Source organism: Apteryx mantelli, chromosome 2, assembly GCF_036417845.1.
Source record: "Apteryx mantelli isolate bAptMan1 chromosome 2, bAptMan1.hap1, whole genome shotgun sequence".
Taxonomy (NCBI): domain Eukaryota; kingdom Metazoa; phylum Chordata; class Aves; order Apterygiformes; family Apterygidae; genus Apteryx; species Apteryx mantelli.
This window is the reverse complement of record NC_089979.1, coordinates 73,153,314-73,175,390: the sequence shown is the minus strand read 5'-3', so window position 1 is coordinate 73,175,390 and position 22,077 is coordinate 73,153,314. Positions and strand designations below refer to the sequence as shown.

General features: G+C 43.8%; 1 long non-coding RNA gene across 1 annotated transcript; it reads right to left on the bottom strand.

The window, feature by feature from the left end:
- Window positions 1-3,157: 3,157 nt before the first annotated feature.
- On the bottom strand, window positions 3,158-12,974 carry LOC106482486 (uncharacterized). The gene is made up of 4 exons (XR_001292167.2): window positions 12,822-12,974; window positions 10,930-10,996; window positions 9,788-9,862; window positions 3,158-3,280 (listed from the first exon to the last, which is right to left on the bottom strand). It is a non-coding gene; the product is annotated as an uncharacterized lncRNA (long non-coding RNA).
- Between the last annotated feature and the right edge of the window lie 9,103 nt (window positions 12,975-22,077).

The window sequence follows — 22,077 nt, the reverse complement described above, 5'->3', positions numbered from 1 at the left end:
TGCCAGTCCTTCATAGGGAAAATCTCAAATTAAAGTATAGATGCATTTCATTTATATTTAAAACCACATTGCCACATTATTTTTAAAGCTGTTTTCTCTGGGAATAAAATTAAAATATAATTTGATATAAAAGAAATCTTTTGCTTGGTGAACACTAATTTTTTCTGATCCTTCAGCATTTCTGTAATCAACATGACTAATAAATGATAATACAAGACCACCTATAGGACAGCACCCACCAGCTCTGGAGGGAGGCACAGAAGAAGAGACAGGAAGCCAGCAAGGAACCATCTGCCCTTTTCCTCTGCAGGGCAAAGGCAGAGAGAAAGGCTCTGACGTCAAATGTATTGCATTGGGTTTCATCAACCATCCAGCAGCCTCAGCTCCAAGTCTAAGGCCAAGTCACTCCTCAGATTTGCATATGGCTGACACTGTGTAAAAATCCCAAATATCTTGGATCTTCTCAGGGTGAGAGCAACACTAAAACAATTTGCTGGGTCTTGGGGAAAACAGTCAGCTTGGTCGGTGCCATAGAAAACCACAGGGCGATGGGATTCCCTTAGAGATGCAGTCATGGTGGGTGATGGGCCCCCCTGTCACGGACTTGGGACACAGCTGGGAAAGGAGCCTAACCTGAATCAGCAGCCACCCCATTTTCTCCAAGACTCATAGCTGAATGAAAGGGTGAAGTTGCCTTGACACCTTGTCACAGCAACCCAGGGAAAGGGTCAGTTGGCATTAACTTCTGCAAAATCATCCTTTGTACCTTTATGCACCCACAGGCAGAAGAAATGGGACCAACAAGGAGAAGATTCAGCTCCATACTGCTGGGGAATACTGCAGAAGGACCAGCCTTCCCCGCAGAAAGGTGAAGTATCGCCTCCCCTCTGGATCCCAGCACACAGAGGTGGTTATCCACCACCAAATGTGGAATCACAGAGCTTACAATATTGTTTTATCTTTCCTATTTTCTTCTCTCTCCACCACCTCCCCCCACCATAGAAAGGTAACAAAATAGTTGACTTTAAAGGAGGCAATAGAATAGCTTCAGCTCTGACCCTGCACCTTCTGAGATCACTGGGAGTTTTGCCATTGACTGTAATGACAGAGAATCAGGGTAGCTGTTTGGTGCTTAAGCAGTCCCTCTCAAATCACAGCCCTAGACTGCAATTAGCGCTGATTTATTCTGGGTGACTACAGTTCAACACAGACCAGTACTGGTCTGGCTGCCACAATTCATCCTTGAGATTTGCCAGTAAAGGCAACAATTCCTTTGATCTTCCTAATAGAGAAAATTGGAGAGCATACAATTAGCCTCTTTTTCCTTGCCATTTGGATATGACTACAAGTAGAGTGATGGGGAGCTCTATGCTTTGAACAGAATGCTCCTCAACTCCTGCTAGCCATATAACAGCAAAGGATTTAAACTCCCCCAACTCCACTCCTAAACATGTCAAACACATGTTAAATGGAAAGAGCTTGAAATAAGATTGAGGGAGTTTCCTAAGGCACAAAGGGTGGAGTCATAGAGGAATTCACAGTATCTGACTGAAAGGTAGCTTGCTGTTCCATAGTTCATTCGGTCATGTCTAGTAGGAACTGAACCATGACTCAATTCACTGGCTACAATGAAGTTCATAACAGGGTGAGAAAAGAGTGCAAAACTGTCCTTCCAGCTTCTTTGACTAGGAGCTTCATATACCCTGGCCTGTTGCTCCAGTCCAACTCAGAGAAGCACCAACGGCTGATCTGTACTATGGCAACTCGGGACTGAGTGAGAAATGATCAGCAGGTTATAAAGAAGTTTTGTTTGACTACAAGAAAAAAGAGACATCCAGGACATATATCCTTATGTAGGAAGGATTCACTAAGACTATGGTCATGCTCCCTGCATTATTGTTGTCCTTGAAGGTGTTTACTGTGCGCCACTAAGCGTTCTTTCAATCTGTAGACAAGATGTGATTAAATCTGATAGCTGCTCTAATGACACTTCTTTTAGGCTGAATGGAGTGAAGGATCAAACCCCCTTTTGAAGCGGGATAGCTGGAAACAGAAGTCACCACCCAAAGCAATGGGTTACACAGCAAGGCTTGAACAGAAGCTAAGCGTCAGGAGCAGGGTGGGGGATCTTTGAGCAAACTCCTTGTAAATTAGTCTGTCCTCCCGCCCCCCAATATGGTCATGATTATTTGAAAGAAGGGGAATACCAACCATTACATCTGTACAAACATGCAGCAGGAAACCAAATTATAAAGACATCAGCAATCAAGACCAGACTTTTCATTTGTTTGTTCAGATATTAACATCCCCTAAATACAGCCCCATCACTGTCTGTGACTGGCATGGAGGTTAGCATTCCCGGGACTATACAGAAGGTGAGTAGACCAAAGTGGACAAGAGCAAACCTCTTTTCTCAGTGATCCCCTAACTGTCTCAAAAACAACTTGTGAACTGTTTCAGACAGGGCATAGCTAAATTAGTCTAGGGAAGAGAAGGGTCTTACAAACATATCCCAGTTATCTTCGGTCACTCTGGCATTTTGCTAGATGTTCAGCCTGAAGTTCAAGCCAGGAAGCTGCTGGAGGATCCATTCAAATACAATCTCTCTCTTTCCTCCTGAAAATATAAAAAGAACCAGAATATTACTTGCTAGCAGAAGTGCTTACTGGCTCTTGTGAGCCTTGCAAAGTGTAAGACATACTTTTCCCACCAACAATGATAAAAGGATTGTTTGTTTGTTTGTTTTAATGATAAAAAACCTTATCCTATAGGGTATTTCTTCCATGAAGGTTAAGGTAATGAGAGACACCAGCATTTTTTGAACAATTCACCTAACATGACCCCAGTGTTCATGTATCAGCTCTGTTCTTGCATCTTGGGTGCTAGTTAAACATCATAGCTCCTATGAAACTCCCAGTTGTGATGCAAGTATTAACATTTTGTACGTGCTTACTTATAAAAGAAACAAGCCCAAGCAAACCATCAGCATCTCAACTTCAAAATATCCAGTACAGTTTCTTTTAAAAAGCTCCAGGAGGAAACTTCCCTTAATGCTCTGAGTGCCTTCCACTCATTCAGAAATTAACAAGCATAGATAGGGAATATCTTAAATTCTGAGCAGCTTAAAATGTGCTTGTGGTTGTACTTACAATATAAAGGGGGTGGCAAACTGTGTCTTTCTGCATAAGAAAACCATACCCAAAAAAAAAAAAAAAAAAAAAGGCTGCAGGGATTTCAATGACATAATTTCCTCCAGTGGTCTTCCACAGTCACAGACGCCCTAAAATATAAGGAGAAAATTCTGTTTGTCTCCAGTCATCCATACAGAAGAAAATTTGTCTCTTCTGCATGTTGTATGTCTCTGTAGTATATCATGCATTAGCATGCATGTGCATGAAATACAGTGATAAGATTAATAATAACCATATGTATTTATTGCTACAAATGCAATCTTATGCATCAAGACCTCAAGTCAGTTAATCACTTCTGTAAATATTTAAGAACATGCTGAAGCCAATCATATTTAAGTGTCTTCCCTCACTAGGCTCTTAATATGTAAGTATTTGCTTCTATTTGATCAGTTCACAAAACCATGAAAGTAGTGGCTAAGTGAATGCAGAACCATTATTCACTATATCCCACAATGCTAGAAATAAGGGCAGTCCTTGAAACTAGTAACAGGTCAGTTTAAAACAGGTAAGCAGCACAGCAGGTAATGAATTTTTGGAATCCGTTCCTGCATCATCTTCTTTACTACCCCTTGCAGTATGGAAGCAATGCTGCTTACTCATTAATCTTTCCAAAACCTCAGCTATCATCGTTGCCCAAACCAGGGAAACTCGCACAGCAGAAAGGAAATCTACATTACTGCAGAGAAATATGGAACATTGAATCACTTTAAGAACTACAAAAGATATGCCAAAAGATAGATATAACAACATTTCTGGCCTGCTTGGGGGCAGAAAAATCTAAAAATAACAACAACAACAAACCTTAAAACCAGTTTGCTCTAGTTATGATAATCCAGGCATAACATTTATATAAGAACATAAAATACAGCACACAGCTGTAAGTAAAACAATATGTGTGATCCTGAATAATGGGAAAATAGCTTGCCAATAAGGATATATTTTGACCAAATGAAAGATGACCTGAAATTGACTTTGGAGTAACAACCCGATTACTTATAAAAATAGGAGGTAGGGGGAAAAAAAGGGAGAGGAAGCAGTGGTTGGGAAGAGCTTATGTTATGTGGTATTTTCTGTATTTACTTTGAAAACTTTCCTTTTGATGAATAATAAAAACAATGCCATAACAACCACCTTCATGCCAAAAAATAAGATTGGCTAGGAATTTTACAACTAATATGGCTCTACTCACCCAGATTCTCAGTGTCAGAAGGCCACATTTTAAGCTCAAATAGTGGAACTAAAGCAAAAGAGGCTGAATAAAGAATTATTCTAAAGGGGAAGGAAAAAAAGAGCATGTGGCACGATTCCTTGAGGGAGTGCTTACCAGCTCTTGAGCCTGCAAATTGCTTCCATGCTAGTGTGCACAGCAACATGCTAGTGTGCCTTGAAAAAGACCCAACATATTTACCAGCTAATCACAGAATCACAGAATCGCTGAGGTTGGAAGGGACCTCTGGAGATCATCTAGTCCAACCCCCCTGCTCAAGCAGGGTCACCTAGAGCACATTGCACAGGATTGCATCCAGGCATGTTTTGAATATCTCCAGAGAAGGAGACTCCACAACCTCTCTGGGCAACCTGTGCCAGTGCGCTGTCACCCTCACAGTGAAAAAGTATTTCCTCATGTTCAGATGGAATTGTCCATGTTTCAGTTTGTGCCCGTTGCCTCGCGTCCTGTCGCTCGGCACCACTGAAAAGAGTCTGGTCCCATCCTCTCGACACCCTCCCTTCAGATACTTGTACACGTTGATAAGATCTCCTCTCAGCCTTCTCTTCTCCAGGCTAAACAGGCCCAGCTCTCTCAGCCTTTCCTCATAAGAGAGATGCTCCAGTCCCCTAATCATCTTTGTGGCCCTTCGCTGGACTTGCTCCAGTAGTGCCACATCCCTCTTGTACTGGGGAGCCCAGAACTGGGTCCAGTATTCCAGATGTGGCCTCACCAGGGCTGAGTAGAGGGGGAGGATCACCTCCCTCGACCTGCTGGCAACACTCTTCCTGATGCACCCCAGGATACCATTGGCCTTCTTGGCCACAAGGGCACATTGCTGCCTTATGGTTAACTTGCTGTCCACCAGCACTCCCAGGTCCTTCTCCGCAGAGCTGCCTTCCAGCAGGTCAACCCCCAACCTGTACTGGTGCATGGGGTTATTCCTCCCCAGGTGCAGGACCCTGCACTTCCCTTTGTTGAACTTCATGAGGTTCCTCTCCGCCCACCTCTCCAGCCTGTCCAGGTCTCTCTGAATGGCAGCACAGCCCTCTGGAGTATCCGCCACTCCTCCCAGTTTTGTATCATCAGCAAACTTGCTGAGGGTGCACTCTGTGCCTTCATCCAGGTCATTGATGAAGAAGCTGAACAAGACTGGACCCAGTCCTGACCCCTGGGGGACACCGCTAGCTACAGGCCTCCAACTAGACTCTGCGTCGCTGATCACAACCCTCTGAGCTCTGCCATTCAGCCAGTTCTCAATCCACCTCACTGTCCACTCATCTAACCCACACTTCCTGAGCTTGCCTATGAGGATGCTATGGGAGACAGTGTCGAAAGCCTTGCTGAAGTCAAGGCAGACAACATCCACTGCTCTCCCCTCATCTACCCAGCCATTCCATCATAGAAGGCTATCAGACTGGTTAGGCATGATTTCCCCTTGGTGAAGCCATGCTGACTACTCCTGATCACCTTCTTCTCCTCCACATGCTTGGAGATGGCCTGCAGGATGAGCTGCTCCATCACCTTTCCAGGGATGCAGGTGAGGCTGACTGGCCTGTAGTTCCCTGGGTCCTCCTTCTTGCCCTTTTTGAAGACTGGGGTGACATTGGCCTTCTTCCAGGCTTCAGGCACCTCTCCTGTTCTCCATGACCTTTCAAAGATGATGGAGAGTGGCTTAGCAATAACGTCCGCCAGCTCCCTCAGCACTCGTGGGTGCATCCCATCAGGTCCCATGGATTTGTGGGTGTCAAGTTTGCTTAAATGATCTCTAACCCACTCCTCCTCCACCAAGGGAAAGTCTTCCTTCCTCCAGACTTTCTCTCTTGCCTCCAGGATCTGGGGTTCCTGAGGGCTGGCCTGAGCAGTAAAGACTGAAGCAAAGAAGGCATTCAGTAACTCTGCCTTCTCTGCATCCTTCGTCACCAGGGCACCCACCCCATTCAGCAAAGGGCCCACATTTTCCCTAGTCTTCCTCTTGCTACTGATGTATTTGAAGAAGCCCTTCTTGCTGTCCTTGACATCTCTCGCCAGATTTAATTCCAAACGGGCCTTAGCCTTCCTTGTCACATCCCTGCATACTCTGACAACATTCCTATATTCCTCCCAAGTGGCCTGTCCCCCTTTCCACTTTCTGTAGACTTCCTTCTTCTGGTTGAGTTTTGCCAGGAGCTCCTTGCTCATCCATGCAGGTCTCCTGCCTCCTTTGCTTGACTTCCTACTCATAGGGATGCACCGCTCTTGAGCCTGGAGGAGGTGATGTTTGAATATTAACCAGCTCTCTTGAACGCCCCTTCCTTCTAGGACCCTAACCCATGGGATTCCTCCAAGTAGGTCCCTGAAGAGGCCAAAGTTTGCTCTCTTGAAGTCTAGGGTTGCGATCCTACTTATTGCCCTGCTGCCTCCTCGCAGGATCCTGAACTCCACCATCTCATGGTCACTGCAGCCGAGGCTGCCCCCGACCTTCACATCTTCAACCAGTCCTTCTTTGTTTGTTAGTACGAGGTCCAGCAGCACACCTCTCCTTGTTGGCTCCTCCACCACCTGTGTCAAGAAGTTGTCACCAATGCTCTGCAGGAACCTCCAGGACTGTTTATGCCTAGCTGTGTTGTCTTTCCAGCAGATATCGGGGTGGTTGAAGTCCCCCATGAGAACCAGGGCCTGGGATCATGAGGCTACTTCCAGCTGTCTGTAGAAGGCCTCATCGACTTCCTCTTCCTGATCAGGTGGCCTGTAGTAAACACCCACAACAGCGTCACCCATGCTAGCCTGCCCTTTAATCCTTACCCATAAGCTCTCGACTCACTCTTCATCCACCCCTAGGCACAGCTCGATACATTCCAGTTGCTCTCTCACATAAAGAGCAGCTCCACCACCTCGCTTTCCTGGCCTGTCTTTCCTAAAAAGCACGTAGCCATCCATGACAGCACTCCAGTCATGCGAGCTATCCCACCATGTCTCTGTAATGGCAATGAGATCACGGCCCTGCAACCGCACACACATCTCTAGTTCTTCCTGTTTATTCCCCATGCTGCGTGCATTGGTGTACAGGCATTTCAGAGAGGTGATCAAGCATGCAGGTTTCCCAGCAGGGGTAAAAGAGGGTCCTCTATAGCCACATCCCATGCGCACTTCCCTGGCTGCATTCACCTGCTGGAGGCATCCTGACTTGAGCAGTCTTTTGCCAGCTACCCTGGCACTATAACTCTCCCCTTCCCTCATCTTTCCTAGTTTAAAGCCCTCCTTACCAGGTTGGCCAACCTGTTGGCAAAGACCCGCGTGCCCCGCCTCGTGAGGTGGATCCCATCCCTCGCCATCAGTTGTCGATCTTCAAACAGGGTCCCATGGTCGTAGAAACCAAAACCCTGTTGCCAACACCAGCGGCGCAGCCAGTTGTTAACTTGGAAAGTCCGTCTCCTCCTCCTCTCATCCATCCCCCTCACTGGCAGGATTGAGGAGAAGATGACCTGGGCTCCCAGACCCTTGACCACCATCCCCAGAGCTCTGAAGTCCTGCTTGATGGTCTCCAGTTTGCCCTTGGTGTCATTGGCGCCCACATGGAAGAGCAGCAGTGGGTAATAGTCTGAAGCAAGGACGAGCCTTGCCAGTCTTTCCATGACATCTCTCACACAAGCCCCCGGCAGGCCACAAACCTCTCTAGACATGAGGTCAGGTCTGCAGATAGATGCCTCCGTCCCCTGCAGCAGGGAGTCCCCCGCAACAATCACCCGCCGCTTTTTCCGGGCGTTCCGGCACAGCACAGGGTCTGTTGTCCCAGGTACTCCCCTTGCAGCCATGCCCATCTCCTCCTCATCCTGGAGGGCACTAAACCTGTTCTTCAGCTTCAGGTCTTCGGGAGGAGTAGGAGCCTTTCTCCTCCCACGAGCAGTGACCAGTTTCCAGTCTTCTTCTATGATTTATGATGTACCGTTTCACACGGCACAGAGCCCTCTGGCAACTCCACTGCTGCGGGGGGTTGGGACTCCTGAAGCTGCACAGTCTCCGAGAATACCCTGTCTATCTCTTGCTCCGCTTCTCGGATGCTGCGCAGCCTACTGACCTCCTCCTGTAACTCCCTTACCTGACGACACAGCTCGTCAACAGCAGCACACCTCCTGCAGGAGAGCTGACTGCCAGCCCAGGCCTCCCGGAGAGGCCCCAAGCACTCCCTGCAGCCTGACACCTGTAGGGCTGCATCTACTGTCAGAGGGTCGGTCTGGGTCCCAGCCTCTGACACAGCAACTCCAACAGCCACTGGGGAACGCGCCGTGCGGTGTGTCACAACCATACTTGAGGAAGTGTACACCAAGGGAACAGAAACGAAGGTCCCTTCGCGCGCCCTTCTGCACGAACTGCTGCGCAAACTGCTGCGTCTGTTCGCTGCCTCTGTTAGCTGCGCTCTCATTTATTTCTTTTAATATGCAAGCTGAGCTCAGTGTTCATAAAAGTACTAGGCTGTCAGCCTTTCTGGCTGAAGCAATCTGCTTCCATGGCAGAATTATTTACCCCCTGGGGCCAAGTCTTCCATGGAAAAGGCAGAGCCTCCAGGTATAAGGCAGAAGGGGAGAGGCGGGACAGCTCAATCCCATGTCGTACTCTTGCTGGGAAAACTTGTTCTGAACACTTACAAAATATTCTGAAAAAGTGCTATGATGTAGCCCCCTGGAAAATGCCATAGGCGAATGCTATCACATGCATCCCCCTGCATACACCCAACCAATTAATGCCAGGACTACCGCTACCCTCCTTGAGCACCCCCAGCCCTCATCCCTCATAGAGAACAGCTCTGAGGAGTCTCTGTGACTCCGTGGATTCTTATCTCTCTGTTGATGCTGTACAGAATGGCATTTCCTGGACTAGCACTAGTATAATGTGAGAAAATGAGGAGAATCAACTCATTTTACACCAGTTTCAAATTCATTTACAGTTACCTTTCTGTTTTTTTCAACCAATACTTGGATTCTGATTTCATCCCTTTGAAATAAACACTATTCCCATTTTTAGCGCTCTTCTCCTTTCCCATATTTAACTTATCTCTGTGCTGGTTCTTTTGTCTTCTGAATCTTTCCCCCTCTCTCTCCCCTTATAAACCATTTCCTTATTTTTAAATATCAGCCTAAAAGCTTTTCTCTCTAATCTCTGAAGAATGCAGTATTAAAATCAATTGCAATGCATTTCTGCCTGGCCCAAAGCTGAGGGGCTTCCTTGAAAAATACCTCAGACAAATGCTTTTATAGCGATGAGGGAGCAAAGTTCATGACTTGTCCTGATTTCCAGCTAATCTGAGCTTACATGAAAGCTCCCCATGATACACAAAGAAATATTTACTATATGAATTTAAGCAACGTTTCCTGCTTTGCAAAAACAAAGTTAGTGTTTGAGCTAGGCTTACCATCCAGTGGGTTTCTGATATACAGTGCTTGTAATGGCATCCTGACAGGTTTCTTCTTCACTTTCTCAGCTGGACCTGTCCACAGAAAATAGGAGGACCAAGATTTATGAACTTAAAGCAGCGTTTTGTTGCTTTTCATGACTAACTCAAAGAGGGTCAAGCAGTGAGAAGCAAAGAATGGAGGAGCAAGTACAGAGGCAATGCACAGAACTGAAGCCGATTAATTTTTCCCTTGAAAATATTAGAGAGAAGATTGCTTTCCCTGGAGAACATAAGTTTAAAACTAAGACATTGCCATCATTACTGGGGTGACTAAAATGCAGAGTGTAACTATTTCATCTTTAATACAGATCTGGGTCCACAGAGTGTAAATCCTTCTGAAAGCAATAAGCCAGCAAAAAGTCACAGTTATTAATCTGGGGTATTTTATCTCTTTTCTCCGGATACATCTATCAGCTGTTCATGTGACTCTTTCAATAAAGCCTTCTCCTATGTCCTCTTCTTCATCCTGTGTCCCCCTCCTTTGTTCTTTTATTGGTTTAAGCTGTAACTTATTGGGTCAAGAAAATCATTCTAATTTTTATTACAAGTCTATAAATAGTAAGTCATACATATGTTAAGAGTTAAGAACTAGAAAATTATATGCCAAGGTTTGTCTTTCCTTTAAAAGAAAGGGCAGCTACCTTTTTTTTTTGTTTTAATGAGTATACTCTTGTGCACTAAGCAAAGGAAGGCCTTATGAGAAAGAAAACAAATGAGAAGTCTGTTGGCACCTTGATTTCAGATAGAGCCATATTTTAGAGGGATTTTCATTCATAATTACTGGAGTTCCAAATCATATTCATTTTCAAATCCCTGGCAATTCCTTATCACTCAGCTTGCTCTTAGGTTTTTTAAATTCAGTTTTATAGAAGGATATGGGATTTCTTTATAATCCATTCCAGAAGTCCACCTGCACAAGTCTTTGCAGGAGGGGAGTTGATGAGAACTCTCCATTCAGCTACACTGAATCTGCAGTATCTGCAGCCCTAAAAGAACAAACCAACTCAGATGACAACCTGGATTTTCTTTGCTCGTCCCTGTGGTACACCAGCACATCTCATGGGAAAGATCTAGATACAGACAAGCACTCAAATGATTACCTCCAGGGGAACTGTGAGTGTGTCAGTGCAGTCTCTTCCCAGCAGAGTCTGTCCGTGGCACATGGGTCTGCAAGGAAGAGCAAGCTGATCTAGCAGCTCTCCACTGCCAACAGGGTTAGGTCCCGCTCCCTCCTCCACCTTGCCTTTGCCCTCAGCTTCTCAGGCACATGCTCCAGCTGGTTACTTCATGCCGGCCCTAACATACATGGGTCCTTCAGAGAGCTACTCTGACTTGCGAAGGCTGAAGACTCTTGAAGAGTTTTCTGACAGATCGGAGCGTGTAAGCATCTCTTGGAAGGGATGGTTGAGTAAGTGAGCTGTGCCCAAGTGGGAGGACAGGGCAGCATGGCACATGGGCTGGACCAGGGAGGAGAAACAGAAGAGAGGAGCTGCAGAAGATGAAGTGGGAGATAAAGGAGCTCCAGTCTTTACAAATGCCTTCTGGGGCACCTTACGTCAGGGTGAAAGCCAAACCCTGCAATGTCTGTACTGGGAGGGGACCGACACGCAAAAGAAGAACCAATCTTTTTATTGTTGCTCTAATTTGATACATTTTCTTCCCTCCACAATTTCACTCTCCAGTCTCACAAGTACATCATGTACTGGATCTCCTTTTTCTCCAGCTCTCTGGTATTCCTGCTCAAACATTCTTTTCACTGATATTCCCTTTGCTGTTTTTCCAAAAATGCTGAAAAGCAACCACCCAGTTTTGTGCACTATTTAAATCTTCAAGATCTCAACCAGCGTTCTTCCTGTCCTGAGTCAGCACTTATTTAAAACAGATAGTTTAATGAGGTTTGCCATTCAGGTTATGAATCTTTCCCTTTCTTCTGCCCATCAACCGCCTCTGGGGATGAGGACCAATGGTAACTGCAAAGTTACATTAAAGTAGGTCTTTGTCTCTGCGAGAGTAAGTTTCTTTGCTCTCATATCTGCTGCTATGAAACAAATTCCTTAAGCTTCCAAGGATTCTACAAGTAAGCAAGTTTCCACATAGAATGACACAGCATGTTGCTTTAGCACTGCTCTGTTGCCTTTTTATTATTAATTTCTTTTTAAATACACCATCTTATGACACATACATTGTTGCCACATTATGACAAGCTTTTAACTAGTAAGGAAGGAGCTTTCACAATTGCATCTGTGAAAAGGCTCCAATTTATTTCTCATAAAGATCCTTGGAATAAAAAGCTGATTAATGTTCAGAAGTAAGTTAAATGAAAAATTGAGGCTGCTCAGAGGAAGATGTTAAAGGCTGACTGGCACAAAAGAGTACTTTCTGGCAAACTTCTGGAAGCTCTTAAAAAAAAAAGGGTCAGGAGTCATCTGCTTAAGTAATGATCTCCAAGGCAAAAATATTGGCTGGCCAATCCCATAACTACAATGGACTATTATATGTATGTCCTATAGGCTGAATGCATCAATTATATTTGTCATGTGGCTTCTTGAACGTGCTTAACTTGCTATTTACTTTTATTCGATGTGATAGGACATAAATTAATGCAAAGGCATACATGAGAGTATTTTATACCTTCTCTCCCCTGTTTTAAATTTTGAGGATCAGTGGTTTCATTATGAATAATTTAAAGGGAAAAATCTTCAGAACTGAAAGGGGTGGGGGGGCAAGTCTGTCTCTGAGAGAAGAAGTCCTCTCCGCCAAATACACTTATGCAGGATGGAAAACAGCTTTGTCAATCAATAAAACATCATAATTCCTCTCCTAACAGGAAATGAGAACTCAATGCAATACTGCAGTTTTAATTTTAATGCAATTTAAAAGAAAAAAATTTAACACCAGATGCTGATCAGAAGACCATTAAATGTTATTATTATATACTATTTCGCTAAGGAACTCTTATGGTTAAAAATCAAGAATAAAAAGTAACATATACCTTTTTATGGTGAATCTCTTCAGTTATAGTTCAGTTAAGAGGTCTGACAGGTCAAAAGGCTCATCATAGGTTTGATTATTTCTCAATAGGCAAGCTGAGATGAGGATAATTGCCATGTTTTTATAGGCTTTCTTCCAAGGATACCTCAGCACAAAGCACCTCGCACTCTTCTTCCAAGGATACCTCAGCACAAAGCACCTCGCACTCTTCTTCCTTCAGGCAGATGAAACACAGGTTTTCAGCCTCTCTGTTTTTCCACTGTCCTTCCCTAGATACATGTGCTGTTTCACCCCTCATGAAAGACTGAGCACTGGTCCGCTCACACACAAGTGGCTTTCTGCACAAAAGCAACAGCGACCCACAGCCAGTGGGTGGGCTGGACACACCTCTGAGCAGCGCTGCTATGCTAGCAGCCCTCCTTGGTTGCCACCGCTCTCTTCCTTCCCCATTTGACTACAGCCAAAGGCGCCCTCCCTTCCAGCACACACCACCAGGCTCTGCTGGGTTGCAGTCACTGTTCAAAACTTGGTTGTGGCAATACTCTAAGATTTAAAACAGCAATATCGTTTCAGAGTTTTACTCACTGATAGTTAGATACCTTTCTGTGAAAAAGAACCAAAGAAGGGATCATTCAGGCTGCAAAGCTGCTGCAAACTGAAATCAAAGGAAAATGAGTTGTTGGTTTTTTGGAGGTTGGAGGGGTTAAGCCAGTGGTTTACCAGAAGTGAGAAACTCCAGAAGCAAGGAAGGATACGCATCAGTCTGAGCCTCTAAAGGCTCAGGCAATGTTTCTTGCTTTGCCACAGCCTTTTAGGACACATCACTCAGATGCAATCTTTGGGACTAATGTTGTTACATGATTATTCCCCATCTGAAATAGGGACAACGGTACATCTACATGTCACACAAACATGAGGATGGATACACTTAAGACTGTGTGACATTCAAAACATAGTGATCATAAATAAACAGAAGAGCCTTAATGAAATTATTAGGTTTATTTTAGCTCCACATACTCCTAAAGGGCAATATGGAGGACAAACACTTCAATTCTGAGTTTAGAAGAGACCCTTGAATTCATGAATACAGATCATCTAGGGCCTCTGTAGGATTCGGGGAACTTAAGCAGCAATCATGCTTCATCAGTCCACATTTTTCCTCAGTCTTCAAATAAACATGAAGCATACTGACACAAGAGTATGCTGTAACTTTTCTCCCACAGTCCCTGGGAAAAAAAGGGTAGTGTGCTGCAGGAAAAGGAAATGCTGAAATCTCTCTTGACTAGACTAAGAAGGAGCCAGGACTCTTAGCATCTCTCCTAAGCATAAAAACACAGAAGGATGGACAAATACTCCCTTCTTAGCAACTGGCAACAACATAGTATATGCAACTCAAATTAGATAGGAAGAGGGTAATGTGGTGTTGTAGAAGCATCCTACAATGCTTTTTGTGAGGAAGCTGGTGTTCAAATAGTACAAGCTTAATTTACACAGCAGACACCTTTAAGCAGTCAGCTAAGTAACCCAAATGCTACTGCGAGAGTGCTCAGAATCTTCTAGGAAATTAAGCCAAACAGCTACAGCCCCACATCACTAAGGAGTAATTGAACACTTTGATATGATAATTGATTATCGTGCATTGATTAAAGCTGGCAAGAGAGCATACACCCTCCAGATGACTTTCAAATTACAAAGCCACAAACTTCAAAGCTTATTTAGATTCACACACCAAAATACATTTTGCTATTTACAATGTAAAAAAGTATCCTTGTAAATGAGGCAAGATTTTTAAAACAGTGAACAGTGAAATGGCACAACCTGAAATAAGGAACTAATCAATGCTATCAAAATGGCTTCAATCTGCCCTGAGGACTCTAATCATTTCCAGATGATAACATGGGACTGATTGGATGTCTTTGGCAACAGTTCTTATCAAGGCCTGATTATAACAACTACAATAAGAAGAAGAGAAAAATTGGTTGGTGCAAGGTTGGTTAGGTAGGTCTGAGGAAATGTGCAAACAGTTGCTGAGTTCAGTGTAAAACTACCTGATCTGGTAATTGTAGGAAAAGGTAGTAACTGCTTTTGGTCATTTCCAGCCATGATGAAATGCCTTTCATATATTCAGCCAAACATACACTGAAGAATAGTTTAACTTCATGTTAAGAGCAAACCAATTTGCAACCACTTGCAATTTCTACGAACTAGCAAATTGTCAGCAAAGCATCTTGACTTGCTTCCTGGTTTTAAAAGCCTTTTCAAGCTCTCCTTAATTGCACATTATTTTAATTGCCATGACTCTACTTCTAGTGCTGTGAGGGAACCATGCACTTGTTACTGTTTTTTTGTATTATCACTCCAGACAGGAATCAGGACCATGTTTTTCTTGGTGTCATTAAAAAAAAAAAAAAAAGCAAAGAAAGTGTCCCTGCTAGAAGAGCTTTATCTAAGTCTGCATGACCAGAGACAACAGGTGGCTGCAACAGAGCAAAGGCAGCAGAAAAAATGTCAGAGCTCAAAGGAGAACAGCTGGTTCAGTACAAAGTTAGGTCTTTAGTCTCATCATTGCTGCAGTGCTACATTTCTGGGATGAAACCTGATACCGGAACATGCAGGTCCCATCACTCAGTCATAAACTGGAGACTACCCAGCTTTTCTGAAGAGTTCCTTTGAGGTTAACCAAGTTTCCTTAGGCAGGCCCTGCATTACCAGGTTGCTTCATGTTGCATCAGAAGAAGCATCCCCTGCAATACAGCTTTGATGGAACCAGGTGAAATCAGGTATCTAGAGCCAGCCTGGGATTCATTTATATTAGAAAATCAAAACAAAACTCAAGAAATACAACCTCTTATGAAAAAAGTACAACTAAAAACTTAGAGTTATGCCAGTGCCAAAATCATACCTTTAACTCTTAGCATAAAGTTACCTTCAGAATGAGCACAAGATCATTCACAAACCACTAAAAATTGCTGCTTAGTGAAGATACAAAGTAACCATGAAAGAAGTGCTTGCGAGCACAGAAGACGGGATCCAAATCACTGAGCTGTCCTAAATGGGATGTAAGCACTACTTTTCCTTTAGGGAGAAAGTATGAATATTTTGCAATATGTTTAAGCTGACCATATGCACTTCAATTTCTTCACCATTCAGTATGTCATTTCTAAGTTAGCAGATAGGTTAAAACAGATAGGTTTTGGGACAAGAGGTGAGACAGGGAGAGGGAAAAAGTCTTTCAGAAAGAAACAGTATATTCTACTAATGATAAATGCTTTTTGCTGCAGAAATACTATCTTGTCCAATAGGAGATTACTACCAGTGGCCTAACCTGTCCCTAACTGGTTAAGTTTTTGTTTCAGAGGTGATATGAGTTTGTTCTGTGGGAGTGCCAGTCCTCAGACAAAGACATGGCAACCTTCATAATGTCTGATGAGCCAGAGAAGTTTGTCTGTGAGAAGCAGCTTATTCAGGACTAAAAGACATGGCTGATTCTCCTAAATACAGAAGACAGTAAAGATTTTAAGATACTTTCTGCCTTTGCTATCTGAAGTTCAATTCATATACACCAGAAGAAAAAAAAACACCAGAACTTTATTTAAATTCACATTTCTGACTTGATAGCTACATTCACTGGAAATTTTATAAAATTTCTTTGGGTGGATGTGATTGTGGAGAAAGATACAATCTCCAGTGTCATCACTGTCGCAGTATGGGGAAGTCCTGGTAGCAGAAATAGCATGTCATGAAGCAGCCACAGGATAGTAGAGGTTAACCAAGTAGGGTGGTGTTCTCTTCTGGGACCCAGTTACCCATTGGTGTGCATGCTGCAAAAATAGCTCATCCTTTTAAACTAGAGAAATAACATCACTTGTGATGAGAACCTACTTTTAATTAATCCTTGCTCCCTCCATTCTTGTTTTAACCATAACTTGTGCAACCCAGACTGGAATATCAAGTCAGCAGGGATCTGCACATAAACCAAATACCTGTGAAACAGTCAGTCCTTTCATCAGCCACATTCTCAGAGAATGCATCGGTCCCTTCTCTGATACAAGCATGAAATTCCATGTACAAGATTTACCTCTCACAATTATTGGCAGATTTTGAATCAAAAGCTTCATGTGCATTGCAGCAATTAAATGCATGAGTCATGAATTCACTGGTTTGAAAAGGTTCCTACTTTGTCTTATTGCTCACCAGAACCATGAAAGGGGCACTGCAAGGAGGATATCTGTCCCAAGCACCACTTGGGGACTGCCCTGGTAACAAAGACACCTGAGTTTCTCCTGTGGTGTCACCCAGTCCTCATGCCCCTCTTCTCTTCCTGCCCACTTTGTCTAATGGGACTGCTAGATTCTTGGCAGGGACTGCTAGTGTTCATCCTCCTTCCTGAGAGTCTTAGCAGGACTGAAAAGGATGAAGGAGGCTCTTTGCCTTTCCCACCCTTGCCTTTATGACCCCATCCCACAGTGGGAGGACCTGTGGAGCAATAAATTCGTAGCCTGTCCTCCAGGGCCTAGAGAGCTTGGTGTGCTGTTCAGAGGAGCAGCAGAACTGCCTCTTGCCTGTCCACTGCCTCCCTATGCTGAAAATCTATTATGGTTATGAGGTTGTAAGTGTGTATTGCTATGCAGGCTGAAAAGGAACTAATGCAGCTGGATTTGGAAGGACAAAGAAAACTGATGTTCTACCATGACTGATGGTCATTGATCTAACTCTAATTAGTAAAAAAAAATTTTTTTATTTTAATATACTGAAACTATATATATTCTCTAGCTTAATACTGGTTGCTTGATGCATTTGACTCCAACTTCTACCAAATCTTTCTTATTAGAAATAACTGAGTGTGTTTATAATACAATGAAAGGTAAGCAATTGAACGAAGTTGATATCTGTTCTGTCTTTGTTTGATTTAGCACTGTGCTTTGCATGAGGAGAAGCTTTGCACAAGCTTTGAGATTTGGACCCTTACTGTCCTCTCATCTAATGTAAACATGCAATAATTATATTACATAATTACAATTATATTATATGTTATATATTATGTCAGACATAACTACATCTGAGAATGTCTAATCTTTTCTTTAATAAAGCTTCTTTCTTGTGAAAGTGAGTTCCACAAGTCAGTTTCTTATGTGAAACTATTTTTTCCTTTTATAGTTTCTCAGTGTCCTGTTTTCTGTTTTCAGAAAATTTCTCTTTTTGGTTTCTGTATGAATGAGTTATGAGAATACCTTCTTAACCTTGTCTTTGGTATTCTTTCAGCTGACTCTATTGCATCTTCTTTTACCCATCTCCTTTGTAACCAGACCCAAACATTACAGTTCTTTATTGAAATGGGCAACATATAGAAATACAACACCTCGGAGCAGTATATGCAGCTCTACAGCATTTACAAATCCTTCACTAGGCCATGGATAAGAGTTACACATAGTGACTATTAGAGAAAAATACCTGAACCTGAATGATCATGGAGTGCCTATTATCATGAGAACATTCTTCTATCCCCATCTCTTCTATCTCCATCTCACTCAAAAACTCAGGACTTCAAAATGCAAGAACTGGATGGGAGAAGGGGTGAAACCAGCAATGAGAAGGTCCCAGTAACTGGTGGTCCACCAGTTCTCCACACCCCACTCAGCTAAAAGAGGTTCTGCAAACCCTGTGCTATGGGTCTACTCTAGCTAGCAAGGGTCTGTGGAAGGTGTTGAGCCCCTCAAAAAAAGAAGCCCATGCAATGTGCATCAGCTGATTAGGTAGACACATGGCAAAGGCCAAAGCATCATTGATATAAGAATCAGCTGAAGCAGACAAGGCAGGTAGGAAAAATGAAATCCTTAAAAATAGTATGTTTTAAGTACAGTAAATTTTTCATAGGGGCCTAGAGTGCATTACGGTTTCACAGTTTTGTGAAATGTAAATTCCAGAAATAAGTGAAAGTGAAAAATAATAATTATAATGAAAAACAAAACCTTTCCTTTGAGCTGGAATTGAACCAGCAACCTAAGGATTACTTTACACATACAGCCTATAGTGCTCCACTCTACCAGCTGAGCTATTGAAGGAAAATGAAAAATGGGTGCCAAGAATGAGTCAAGACTATATCAACAATTAGCTTTAGGCTCTAATGGACTTCCATATGTATTACCTTTCACAATGGCAAAACAGTATCAGAAAAAAAGGTGCAAACCTGGCTTTCCCTGCAAAATTGGATTTTGGTTGCAAAACTGCCAGTTTTCTGCCTAACAGTTCACAGTTCTCATAATACTGTTGTTGGAAGTAGTGTTAAGCTGGAAGTTTCTGTAGTGACTGACGGGCGAGTGAAGAGTTAACAGGACTGAAGTTTGTCAATTGATATGCAGAAGAACTGATAGAACAAGAGCTGACGTGCACAAAGCTGCTGAACAGAGGACTTAACAGGACTAAAGAAGTCTACCAACCGATATGCGCAAGGCCTGATATGCGCAAGGCTGCGGAATGATTAACAAGACTGGAGAAGTGAAGTCTGCCACCTGGAATCTGCACGGACCCCCGGGGAGGGAAGAAGCAATACGGAGGTGTTGTGGTCTTGCCTCGCTAGCAGGGTCCTCCCAAGCAGACAAACAAACAGTCCTGTGATTGTGAAACTCGCAAAAAGTCAGCAAAAGCAGTGTTTGCCCAGAGCCCCAGCCGTATAAAAAGAGGCTTGGGAGCTAGGAGAGTTTGAGCAGGGACGGGAACGTGACCTGACCATCCTCTCCGGCTGGACCGTGAGTATCTCCCCACCCCCCCCTTCCTGGGACGCTGGGTTAAGGTAACTCCTCGAGGTTGAGAGCCCTCTCACTAGGAGAGTGAACAAGAAAGCTTTCAAGTAGGGATAAGGAGTGCTTCCAATTAATAATGCAGTAATCGACGGTTTCAGGTTATCCTTTCTAAATTAGTAACTGATGGTTTTGTGTCATCCTTCCTAAATTAGTAATCGCATTATTTTAATGGATGTTACTAATCCAAGAACTTGTGTGAGGAAATAAACATTTTTTTTATTATTATTATATTACTGTCTCAGTCGTTGCTATCGAACCTTCATAGCATGACAGCGTGACAGTGACCCAGATGAAATTTGTCTCTTCCTTGACAAAGAAATTTGCCCACTCTTCTCTGATCTTTCCACATCTCCTAGTCTGAGCTAGGATGGAGAGAACTTCCTTCCACTCAGTTCCCCACCACAGTTCTCCAGACAAATCCAATAACAAATCAGCAAACAAATCAACACACACACACCCTCACAGCTTCCACAGTGAAAGCAAGGAGTGGAAGAAAAGGATGGAAGGGAATAACCACTGAGGTTTAGTTCAAATCCCACCACCTCCCTCAGTCTAAGTGAGACCCCTCACACACAGGTGAGGACAGCATAGGTTGCAATTTTAGGCGTTTCTGCCCCAGTGGCCTATCCAGCCCCTGGGCCTGGGAGGTTGAACCATTTGTGAATCATCTGTGCCAATGCCACAGCTCACAGCCATAACAACCAAAAGCAAACTACCCTGTTTTGGATTTGCAGTGATTCACAAGCATCAGCTGTCTGAACAGCAGGGTGGGGCAGAAAGCTGTGAGACTCCCTGTCTGCTTGCCGAAACTATGCCACCCCACTTGTGATGGGAGTGTGCGTAGCAGCGCTAGCTCAGTGCCCTACAGCTCTACCCATCCATAACCCGTGTTTATCCCCATCTTCTCCTTGTGACTCAACTCCGAACACTGGGCTGCATTAGCAAGTGTGTAGCCAGCAAGTTGAGGGATGTGATTATTCCCACGTATTCAGACTTGTGAGCCTGCGTCGGGAGTGCTGTGTCCAGCTTTGGGCTTCCCAGTACAGGACAGACATTGACGCACTGGAGCGAGTGGAGTGGAGGGACCACCTGTAGCACACAATGTATGAGGAGGCTGAGACAGCTGGGTTTGTTCAGCCTTAAGAAGACACAGCTACGAGACCTTACTGCTGTCTACAGCTACCTAATGGGAGAACATAGGGAAGACAGAGCCAGGCTCATCTTTGAGGTGCACAGTGATAGGATGGGAGGCAATGGACACAATTTGCCATGAGGGGAATTCTGATTAAAGAAAAAACAATTACTCTGAGGGTAAAAATTTTCACCACTGGAACAGGTTGCCCAGAGAGGTTGTGGAATCTCCAGCCTTGGAGATATTCAGAACTTGACCGGACAACACCCTGAGCAACCTGACCTAACTTTAAAGTCTACTTTGTTTTGACCAAGGGTTGGACCAGATGATCTCCAGAGGTCTTTTCCAACCTCATTTATGCTGTGTTGCTATGAATTTCCCCTCCACTGTATAAATAAAAGTGACACCCCCCCAATCAGACAGGTGACCTCACGGAGCAGATTAACTCACAGCAGAACCATTACCATATACTTTTCTGTCTAGAAAACACAGCTGTTTGCCTCATAATCAAAATCCCTACACACTTTATTTACTTTCAGACTAACAGACATCTTAAGCCTTCCTTACTGCTGAAAGGAGCACAGATGTTGATAGAAATTAAATGTCTTCCTGATTATGTTTGTGAGAATACAGGAGGGACAGGAAATATTTGACTTACTTACCTACAAGGCACTGTTGTAGCTTCGCATAGGCCTAACCCTGGAACCTGTGATGTGCCATGACACTCACATACACACAAACAACTATCAAGTTGGCTAACACTGTGAACAGAGACATATGAAGGAGAAGAATAGAACCATTCCATGCTGGCAGGGCAATATTGGAGCCCTCTTGGGTCAGATGGTCTTAGTGGGAGGGGGTCTGCAAAATACCAGTGTGTGAGAATGTGAGGTTAATCTTGCACTAGAGAAAGAATGGCACAACAGATAACGTGCACAACCTTGGATCAGCAAGCTTCTAAATCGAAGCAGATAGTGTAGCCCCAGGGGTTTAATCTTTTCCAGTCTGCAGACCCCACAGCATTTTCCAGTGGCACTCCAGGCTCCCTTCAAGCAAACTTAAGCCTTTTGTCACGAGCCTGCCTTATCTGAGTTACCTTTCACAGATCCCTTAAAAATCATTCACCAGTCCACCCAATGTATTTAAGGACCCCCAAACTGAAAATCACTGCTCTATTCAGTTTAAATTATTGGCACTGTCATGTAATCTAGTGGTGAGGTACTAAAATACAGACTTTGGGGGAAGTATCACCATCTCTTTGCTGTCAAAAGTTGTTACGGGGTGAGATAACCCTAAACCACTTGTTCTTTCTGTAAGAAATCAGT